The following is a 12,039-nucleotide window of genomic DNA, read 5'->3' as shown; positions in this document are numbered from 1 at the left end:
TATTTCCCCCCCCCCCCCAAAAGTAGCATCTTATTTTGCTGCTTTTGTCATCATTGTCAAAACTGCATCAAGCTGGTTAGCTGAAACCAGAAAAGTATTTCCATCTCCAACATTTTTTTTCTACCTCCATATTTATATTTGCCCTGGATGAAAGCATATTGCTTACACAAACAACACGGCTTTCTCATATACTCATGGCTGTGTTTCAGGACAATAACTGACCCTGCAGGTAGCTACTTGACTTTCACAGCAGTGTCTATATTAGCTTCGAATGTCCATTGCAGAAGAAGCCATCAAACCAGCAAGTCAGTCCTGAAGTAGCAGCAGCAGCAGCAGACAGCAATAGAGCTTTTTAGATCTCATCCTTCTCTGTTTCAATACACTGAAAAAAATAGAATCAGAACACAGCATTTGTGAGGAATTCAGTAAAAGGATTTAGATACTTGGCTTAAATGAGGTTCTGTATTTATCTTCATAACAACAGAGATTTGCCTTGAGAGGAACACCCTGTTGCAGGTGGGCAGGTACACCCAAAGATGAAGGACAGCAGGAGATGACCAGATAGGCATTAGGAGATGAGATCTATGTGGTCAGTGATGAATAGCTGATAGAACGGAGAAAAACATTAATTATATATTAGCACGGCAGTTGCACTCTTGCATTTGAGAAAAGGCAATATTCTGCTGACAGTGCACTGAGCTGAAAAAAGCCCCTGCAGAGCTCTTAGTGTCCTCTATCACTGTCAGCACAGTCCTGTATAGGTTCACATCCTTCGATATATCATTAGCACTAGTTCCTCCTCTCCCATACATCTCTTCTTACATCTTACCATAGCAAATCAATCTGGATGTTTCAATTACACCAATATCACAGGATCAAGATCTAGGAATGTTTTCTTACGTAGAAAGAAAAGAAGGTTTTCTTACTTTTATCTGCCACAGGATTTTTAGGTGGCTATGGCAAGATCTGCAATTCTAACAATACACTTTCAAACATGGCACATATCACTTGGTAGCAAGAAATAAGAAATAAAAATGAGGTCTACCAAAATACTTTTCACAGTTATGCCTAATCTTGCTTTTGTCTGCGCAGATGTTGTGTGAATTTTTAAAAAGGAAAAATATCCTACTCTGTGATCCTAAAAACTTGGAATAGCCAAGGAGCTGATGAAAATCACTCTGAATCCCTGATCACTTCAATGCTTTCATTTGAACATGGGTCATACATTAAATGCGCAAATGTTGTTAAGGTGCTACTGGTCCTTTTTTTGTGTTTGTCATATCTTTATGGCTTTAATAATAGAAGCAAAATTGGAAGTCGACCATAGACTTTGGACAGCAATGTTCTAAAATGACAATTAAATGTGCTGACATATTGATGAGAGAACAGTATCTTAGCAAATGTAACCTAACATTAACGGTAACACATGCACAAAACCTACAGAGGATAACACTGGCTTTCTAAATGATGCACTGATTTTTATTATGCAATCTTATGCTTGAGTGGGTATTTCTTTTCATTCTCTCAGTTGCATTAATAATGAAACTTGTAATCTAACTATACTTTTGGTTTAATACAGTACTATCTTTTTATATAAAATAAGTTACTTGCAACTCGTATTTGTCTGATATTTGTCTGCTTATCTTAAAGTTTAATGCCTAATAAATTAATCCAAATGGAAAGAGAAAAGCCAGACCCTAATCTACAAGTCAATTTTATGTAACCAATATTGAGTAAAATGAAACGGTTGCATGTTCTGAAGGTCATAACCCTCCATCCCTGCTCATTTCACTATTTTGGGTGCTGCTAACAACATACTGCAGATTGTGATTTTGCAGAGCTTTTCGTACTTCACTTGACTTCAGCACAGAGGCTAACCTGCTCATTCACTCCCTCACTCACAGTCTCTTTCTCAATGGTAGCCAGAATGGGATCAGTGTTGATCCTGAGTGAGCACTCATGTCCTGGAGAGTGTCCTGGAGAGCAAGGGAACCTAAGGCGTAGCGAGTTTGTATGGCCATGCTGTGAGACACCAATAACCGCTACCATGGAGGAAGGCTCAGAAGAGATGAGTGAGGTGTCTACCCTGAAGCTCAAGAATCATGTAGGACGTAACTCATTAATTGTATCTATTGTAGAGAACTGACTTTATCTCACACACAGGGCACCAGAAGATGACCTGTGTGTTAGATAAGCAGATATATCTGCTGAATGGATTAACTGGTGTAAGCGTTTCTTCCTGAGTTGATCAAGTGAATGCAAATGTCTCCCTGACAGCAGGAGGGAAGTGTGGATGGGGCTCAGTCCAATACAGGGAATAAAAGCTGAACAAATAACAAAGGAATCTGGAAGAGAAAAATGGTTTGAGCTGTCTTCACCCCTGCTCCTCCCCTCCCGTTCACTACTAGGGACACCTTGTGTTGTGACAGTGAGCATGTAGACACATTAGTACTGTGATTGAACTTTACACATATATACACTTGTGTTGTGATTTCAGCGTATTGCTGAGTCACAGTGCTAAATCAAAAATCTTGTGCAAAATCAAATATCTTCAAAATAAACTTTAATATTAAAGTTTCCACTCTTTGTATGCTCAGTCTATCAGAAAGAACCGGCTCAGAGAGACTCTCAACTCATGCTGCAGTGCACCAGTTTGTAAAGGCACCAGCTTGCTAAATCCCTAACCAGTCATATCATCATGATCATGCACATCTGCTAACAGGTCCAAACCCACCAGTAGAGCTAAGGCAATGCACCGTCAGGGCAAAAGCCCTCTGTTCCCAAAGCAGTTCTGCTTTGGTCAGTTTAGGGATCTTGCAAACTGTTTCATTGCACAAAGCTACCACCATTTTATTTCCCATAGGCATTGAACAACCAGGAGACAGCTGTGATTCTGAGTCATTGCCTATCTAGATTAAAAAAAAAAAAAAAAAAAGAAAAAAGCAGCTAAAGGTGATTGTCACATTTGAAACTGATGTTGCGGCATGTTTATCATATTTTGTCCTGGTAGACATGGACAAATCTGAATGAACACCAGATAACTGAACCAGAAGTAGGTTCAGTTATCAGTGTGCTTAACCATGATCAGGAGCAACCTGAAAGCTCAATCAATAAAACAAAGTCTTTAAAATCGTGACATATACTTTCCACTTTGAACCTGTGGCCTGAAAACCTTTAAATCAAAAACATGTGAATGTCAATAATGTATTACTGCAAAGGACAGACAGTATCATAAACTGAAGGCTCACTACTCTTCTCTCTACACATCATATAGCAACTATAACAGTTCTGAAATTTTGCCAAGAGACACCTCTAATATAATGTAATCCATCAGTGGAGTCAAATTAAATTTGAAGAAAAGATCAGCAGCAATACATAACTAAATCATTCATCTAGAAGGCCTCACTATCCACCACAAGCTGTCATGTCGATCTCATGAGGCAAAAGGGAGCTGTGAACTCTTTATGGGATCCTTAATTTATATTTTTTTCATTTATATCTGCTAAAGCCTTTAAAACTTGAAAAAGCAGCACAAAGCAGCCGCACTCTACTCATCAGATAAAAATAGGCACCTTTCATTAACAAATGAAGCATAGAGCTAATTTAATAACATTGACTTGACTACACGTTCCATGGAAGATGCTTGTTATAAACCACACATAGCCACTAGGTGCAGGATCATGTATTACCACACTCAAACATGCCTGCCCATATTTTAGATATCTGCCTGCAGCAGAGGCTGTAAATTCACAACCAGTGCAAAAGATGACACACACATAGAGCTTCTATATAAGGACTAGAATGAAAAGTACACTCAAAAGACTTTTCAGTCTTTTGTGACTGAATTGCTTTTTTGCCACAGATTCAGATATATCCAAGGTCACTTAATATGCATGGCTCTCATTTAGTTGTTACCTTGCTTGCTTTCTCCCACTGCTGCATATTTTCCTTATATTCTAACCATATGAGAGCAGCTTCTTTTGCATCAAGAGTGCTACGTGGCTGAGAGGGCAGGCCGGCAAGCAAGCTCAACCAGACAGCTGAGCTGGGACATAGGCGCTCAAGAGAGGAGGAAGGCTGTGGCATCGTGCTGCAGTCTGCATGTACCTTCTCCACATGGCCACAGCTCAAAGAAGACCTGGTAGACCCAGGTGCTATTGCATGTGCAGAGCACATGAGGCCATATCTTTCATGACTGCTTACATGAAGGCCTGTCATACCATTAAATGCATAAAAATTTTATTCTTATTAGAGACCTCTGCACATGGGACACACTTTAAGACGCTTACAGATTTTGTCTCTGCTTTGCTAGGCAACTCTCCCAAATTAAGAGAGGATTGCAAAGCAGCCCTTTAAGCGTTATTTATCAGTGTTCTCTGCTTACATTTACAGCTTTCGGTAAAAGGTACCTTTACTCTGGTAAAAGGTAAAATGTAAGCTTTACTCTGGAATGTGTGCAATGCCTCACAACACAAGTAAGCAAAAGTATTTAACATATGAGAGCTGAAATTAGCTGGTGGTAAAGCATCGTGTGAGAAGCCAAAGAATGCGATTTCCTTGTAAACATTTCTATAACTTTAAAGTAGTCATAGAATTTTAAAATAACCATTTACACTGAGTATTATGATAGTGCAGTAATAATAACAAGGCAGCATATTGTCAGATTACTGGTAATAAAATTTCATTTGTTACCTTTATTGTTATACACAGGACTAACAAAATGTATGACATACAAGAAAGATTTCAAAAAGAAAAGAGTCTACAGAGAGTTGCAACCAATGACAACCCTAAATTAATCCTTTTATATAACTACATTAATGTAATGGGATGTCACCTGACACAAGAAGGAAGGCACCCTGTCATTGTGCTAATACAGCTCAGCCCAGTGATCCTGCTTCCCACCTGCTTAAAGCTGACTCTTTCCAGAAGAATAGAATTATTTTCTCATCCACATCACTTCAATACTCTCCCCTCCTGTCTCCAGACAGGAGGTATGATACATACCTAACTACTTCTATGACTTGGCAAGATGAAATACGCTGTTCAGATATCTGCTCAAATAACATCGCCAATCAGCAGAAAAGCATACCGGAAAATATCCAAAAAGGGAGGGCAGGGAGGAATCAATAGCATATATCAAGTGCAAGAGAGACACCTTACTGCTTTCCATAGCTCTGTGAAGTATAAACTGCACAGGCAGCTCAAAGAGCTAGAAAATTATATTTATATGCCCTCGCTACCTTTCTACAGGACATCAGTGTAAAACGAGTAATCATTTTGACTAGGAACGTCAGTATGTGCTACAGAAAGAGGATGCATTTGACCTTCATGCATTACACAAAGACAATTATACTAAGCAGCACTCTGTAACATTCCTCAGCAGCTTTTCCATGGAAAAGCTTGCATATTTCAGCACCCGACACTGAATTCTGCATTAGCTGAAAAAAGGACCAAGAACGTTAGATAATACATATATTGGCCATTGATGCTGTTATCAAAGTAAAGATGCTATAACATGTAAATAGTGGTAATGTAAGTTGGCCCTCCAGCAATTCTGGATGTCATGCACAAATTAAAAACTGAACTGAGTCTGCAAACTAAGCTGGGTTGTCAAGAATCTGGTGGTTTTATTTACAAATACTTAAAAAAATCTTAATTCAGTAAGGCCACTTCGGTGTGTATTTGTCAAATAAAATCTGTGTGAGACTTTCAAGCTACCCTTTACACAATATGAGTTTTCCATTTTCATTTAATTATTTGTTGTGCTTTATTTATAAAGTTGGTTTGTGTTACGAGACCAGCACAAGGTATTGTTAAATTACTTGAAACATAAATAATGATGAAATCACTCTAAACATGTTAAGGGTCTTGGTCTAAAGGCTCTTGAGTCTAAAAGCAGATAGAGCACATCTGGAGGGAAGAAGGGAGAAAGCACATTGCAGAGAGGGAAGTAGCATAGATAAAGTCTTAAGATGTACAAACATTACAGTGGCATAAGGTCTGCTGCACCAGTATTAAACACTACAGAAGACCATACTAACATTTTTCCACAAAGGCCAGAGAATTACAAAGCAGGATACCATCAACAACTCCTTAAAACACATGCAATAATTAAAAGAAAGGGTACTATAATGAAATTAAATGTTATTCAAATAGAAGAGACTACATAATATGGAATCGTTAAGCATTTAAAAGAAAAATAGCATAAGCTATATATAAAACTAATTCTACTAACATATGAAAAGAGCTGAAGTAGTACTATTGAAGTTGTAACATTCTAGTTACCTAAAGCAATGTCAAACAAAATTCATATTTCAGATTCAGATTCGAGTATTTTTTTTAAGACTTCCTATTCTAAATAACGTTGAATAAATTATCTCTAAAGCTTTAAAAAACAGAGGCAACAAGAAGAAAAGAAAGCAAAACACACCTCAATCTTTTCATAGCAGAAAATTCCTGAGGATTTTGAGGTTAAATGTTTCAGGACATTTAGATTTATAGGAAGAGCAGAACAAAACTGTCCTGGAAGTTACTTCCTATTTCACCTTTCTATGTGCCGTATATCTCAGTCCAATTCTAGGATTATTTTCAGATGATTTGGGGATTAAATATATGCCTTTTGATGCTTTTCTTTAAGCGTCTTGTACCTGCAACACTCTCAGGACTCCTGAAATGCTCCTGAAACACCATGCAAGCATCTGTTTAGGAATGTTTACTTAAATCTGTTTAAATCTGTTTACTTAAAAAATAAGAGAGATGACTTTCTATGCCTGGAAGTGCATTGTGCTGTGAATGAGTGTTCAGGAAATGAAAAGTCAAGGTCTGAAGCGTATGCTGTAAGTGCTGCTGTCTTTCTTCACACTGCAAGAATTTCTCTCCACCGTTGTGCATCTTTTTCAATATGGCTCGCAGTTACTGAAGTACTCCTAAGTACATCCAACATTCATTGTTTAAAGATAATGAAAAGTATATGGTTTTAGCACTGTCAAGCATGCCTCTTTCTATTGAATAATGAAAATGCACCTTACAATTAAAGCCAAGAAACTTAACTTAGGAAGAAAGCAAGTAAATACAAAATAAATTATACATATTTTGAACTAGAAAATCATGTGCTAGAAACAGAAAATAATATGCTTTCATTCCTTTCCTATTCTCTACATCTGATATTCAATAATTTTGTTCTGCCCCTTCCTTCTTCTCTCTATCCAAGAAAATCAGACATCTGCTCTGGTGCACAAGCAAACTGAACAAAGAATGTCTCTGAGACATACGTAAAATCCTGCCGTAATTTGTTAAGCTGCAAAACTTAATTTCATGTCTTATAGAGGGACCTCAGAACTTGAGCAGAATGGACATTTTATTGTGGCAGGGGATAACTATTGACAAACAAGAATTAGTGGTTTAAAATAATAACCAATGATGTAAATTTTAATTTCTGCCTGCTATAAAATTATAGAAATTGCTATCATATCTTTAGATTATTATTTCTAAAGCTTGCTTTTCCAGATGATAAGTAATTGAGTAGCAATAACCAATCTTTGGCATCCTTTGCCTCCCATCTTTGTTCTCCAATAGAGAAAAGATACTCTTTGTAATGAGTTTCCTCCCTCCTACTAGCCCTCAGTGGTATCCAGGGAAAACAGTAAATTAAAGGTTGTTTCTGTGAATTACGGAGCACTTCCAACCTGGCTACAGCAAAAAAGATTTATGTTATGAAACCATAGCTCTCTGCAGCTTGTCTTTACAGTGTACATTGTCTGGCACAGTAAGATACGTCTCTCAGGTTTTCTCCCTCTGTTAGATAGCCTATAAAGGTCACAAAAGCTAAATCCAAACATAATGACATGGGGAAATGTCTGTATTGCTGAGTGACTACTATCTGGCTATAATAGCATCAACTTAATAATACAAGAGAACACTACTCAGACCACAAAGCCAACCTACTATGTTCCAACATGAAGCAAATAAATCAGCTTCAAATTAGATTCCGGTTACTGCATTGGATAAAATAATTTCATTTGCAATTGAGGCAAAAAAAAATCAACGTTGCATAACTCCTGCCTTTTAAGATGGAAGAGTGTTTGGCTTCAATCTCAGCAACAAAACTTCCTTCTAGATCCCAACTAGTTCACTCAGACCTCAATTTATACTATATATGTATTCCCTTGTAATCAGATCCATCTTGACAGGGTCTTATATCATTTCTTGAAGACAAATCACACTTTCTTAGTAGTGTAAAGCTGGAATATTGCCACTGAACTCCAAGGAGAACATTCAAGTTGACGTGCACCAGAACAGGGTCTTTGGGCTGACTCAACATGGTTGCATATCTTAAACCAGTTATATCTGGTGCAATTAAATGTGATTATAACAGAATGCCAATTGACAGAATCTAGACTGACTAAAGACCACACAAGATCTAAAGACATAAAGAATTAAACTTCTCTAATATCACAACAGTCTTATTTCTTTTTATTCAGGGAACCTAAAATCTATGAGCTGTAAAATGAAACAAGTATGCATAAATAATGAGATGAAGCTGTCGGAGACACCTATGCCAATGTTGTCACATTAAATGAAGTAGAAGGGGCACATTAGCAAAGGGAATTTTGATAGGACAGAGTAGCTAGTGCGGAACCATCTAGTAAGAGGGTCATAACACTTCTGGAAGAAAAACTAGGATCTTGACTAAGAACCGCATCATATTTGTAGACAGACTAGTGCATTTAGAACAACCACAGCAATGTGTATAGACTAATGGTGGGCTGAGAAAACAAGTGCTTATAGACGAATTATATCTACATTTCTTGATAATATTTCAAAACCTTGAATTTTGCTGAGGGAAGGACGGAGGGAAAATTCTACCAAAAATTTTGTGTCTTCTAACAAGAACTTTCATCAGTAGCAAAATCAAGGTGAAGAGAGGCTGTTTCACTTCAGAAGAATGCTTTAATAGCACAAAAGACACTTTTCTTCTTTTGTTGCTTGCTAGAGCTCCCAGCCCACGTGCCCACCTGATTTAATGGTACTGTAAAAGTTGAATTGTTATATGCTCTACAAAAAACACAGTAAACTATGTTCTGGGAAAGAAATAACCTGGCACAAGCTTCTCCGCAAAGGCAAGGAAATAATCTCTCTTAAAATAAATCTTTAACTCCCATAATAAAAGAAGTACAAAACAGAGACAAAATAATTTTTCTATCCTAAAATTTTTTGCACCATGTTAATTTAACATAGATTAGGAATTGTATCAAAGTCAACCCAAATTATGACACCTAGTCTGCTTTTGCTGCTTGTGCCTTCCTTAGTTTGCTCACGTTCTCAAAGGAAAAAAACAGTATCACGTTTAGCTGAAGAAGTCACAAGTGGAAAAAGAAAACCCTCTCTAACAAATCAGCTAATACAACACTACTTTCAATTTGCTTCCCAAAAGAGCTGTATTTTGAGTAGATGGGTTTTTAAAAACACCCATATAAAAAGAGAAATGTCATTTGCTGCCTCTTCTTTTATTAACAGTTCGTGAAGACTATAAATGTGGGTGTTTTTTATTTTCTTTATGGTGATGTTGACACTTGCCTTGCATAGCTATCTGTAGAATCTATGCAAGGGGGAAGCACCACTGCAGTCATAAAAGAGCATGTGTATGCAGGGAGGAGGGAAGGCAGAGCACAACAATTTCCTGAAAACACCGTCTTCTCAGGCACAAATACACTGTAGAGATGCAAATGTATGATTGTTTGTTTTGCTATTTGATTCTATATATGGTTAGCTGTGGCAGTGCCACAGGGTTTTCAGAGATCACTGAGAGCTTTTTCATCTTGCTTGCTGTTGAAGGTCACAAGTCTCATTTTGAATTAGAAGATGAAAATGAAGCCACAGCCAAAAAGCCAACAGTTACCTACTATCAGTTACCTTAACCAACCACCATTTGTATTGCCAGTTTTGATTTCATTGGATTTGACTGAGCCTGAGAAGTCTGTTAGGATTGAGAGCAGTGGTAATTTAGAACAACAACGCAAGTCAAGTCTTCCTATATCATTTATAATTACATGGTAGCTTGGACCAAACTGTCTTTTTCAAGAGTATTGCACAGGTACTGCAGATTCTTCATCTTTATGGGTATATTTATGGGTTCATTTCATCAGAAAAAGATTCACAGAATCAAGAACAGAAAGGCTGCTGGACTGTATTCCTAGACTAGTGTCTCATGTATAGTATCTGCACTGTGCCAAAAGACTTTATATATACTTTACTGTGTACAAGATCCTAGAAGGAAAATCACAACTGAAAAAAAAAAACCCAACATGGAAAAATGTTGTTTGGAAAACAACAACAAAAAAAGGAAACAAATGGTAAAAAGGAAATCTTCATGTCTCTGTCAGTTTAACCTGATGGAAGATTTATTTTCTCAATCTGAACTCTGATCAGTTTAGCTCTAAGTCTGCAGACAGACAAGAATCCCCAGACAGGCAGCTGAGATTATCTTCTATGCTGTATCAGTTGCTTCCCTGCTTCAGTATCCTGTTTCTACATGTGCTAGTTTTCAATGTGTTGTTACAGTCATATTTCCTAATGATAAAGCAATTAGAGCGGACAGATTCTTGCCATTCAGAAGATGTAACCAAGGAGCTACTGTGAAATAGAAGTGATGGACACAATAGTTTTCTCACAATTTAGTTTGTTTTAGACTGGTTGCTTGGCTGAGATTGAGCTTTTCCGCTACTTATTTTCAGATACTTACCAGCGTTAAAGTCAGTTTTTCCCCGAGAGTATAGACAGACATAAAATTTAGAAGGACCACCTGCAGTTACATTTACCAAGACTCCAATGTTTTAATACCTAGACACCTTATGAAAACTCTGCAATTTCCCATTTGCAACCAGAAGGGGAGTCCTTCCTAAAATGAGACATTTCTACTTTCAGCACAGCACAGGCTCACCTTAAGGACTATGAAAAATAAAAGGAAAGGTTTTTTTTTTAAAGAGTTTTTTGTAGCTCTGACTTCTTTCCAAAGCTGAAAGACTTGATCTTTATTATCCTGTATTTTTTGAATGCATTTCGAAGGTAAGGTAAGTGTCTGGACTTCGCTTAAACTGCTATTTTTATTAAAAGACTAATGTACAGAACTGGTAATATGGTCCCACCACTATTCTGAGAGAAATCCAATACTGGATGCATTTGTAAATCAAGATATTAGTGATGTTCTTTGGAAATATGTGATAAGAAAATAATAAAACAAAGGAACTCTGGCAGTTCTTTTTTTGGGGAAATGTAATATTAAAATTTGTCTGATGATATAAGGAACAAAAGCAAAAGTGATTGTAGTCACCAAAGATCAAAAGAACTTTTCTATTTCACAGAAAGGTAGCTTAGAGAGCTATTGCTAATACTAAAGAGATTTATTTCATGAAAATAATATTGATAGTAGTATGAAATTGCTGACAACCATTCAGAGAGTTCAAATTGGATGGAGTTTTCTAAAATTATTTCATTGAAACAGACAGGAAGATGATCCAATAAAGTCTTTTCCATCTCTAATTTCTGTTATCTTCTATAAACACATATATACCTATTTACAGAGAGCAACTGTTTTCACATGCAACAGTCATTTTACAGCATTAGCTGTATATTAAAAGTTTCCCCACATCCATCCTATATTTCCCTACAAAGCAGCATTTTTATTTTCAAATGGGAACATCAAAGTTTGTTGGGGTTATGAAGCAATCCTTATCAAAGTTGACTTCATCTATGGGATGCAAAAAAAAAAAAAAAGAAAAAAAGAGTTTTGTGGAATGGTTGTCTCTAGAATTTCTCAGCTCAAACCCAGGTTTTCAAAACTTTTCTACAGCCAAGATTTCCCTTAGATTTCATCATGGGTTTTTCATTTTCCTTTGAGCTGCATGCAGCAAATATTGCTCTATACTAGCTCTTCATGCAGCACAAATCAGAAAAGCAGGATACTAATATTTCCCTGGATGAACACAAATTAGTTTATTCCATGATATTGCCTATTGTCGACTCTGCAAGAGTTACTCACTA

The sequence above is a fragment of the Nothoprocta perdicaria genome, unplaced genomic scaffold, assembly GCF_003342845.1.
Source record: "Nothoprocta perdicaria isolate Ctin4 unplaced genomic scaffold, notPer1 scaffold_368, whole genome shotgun sequence".
NCBI classification, from domain to species: domain Eukaryota; kingdom Metazoa; phylum Chordata; class Aves; order Tinamiformes; family Tinamidae; genus Nothoprocta; species Nothoprocta perdicaria.
The sequence above is the reverse complement of the archived record's forward strand: the minus strand, read 5'-3'. Positions refer to the sequence as shown.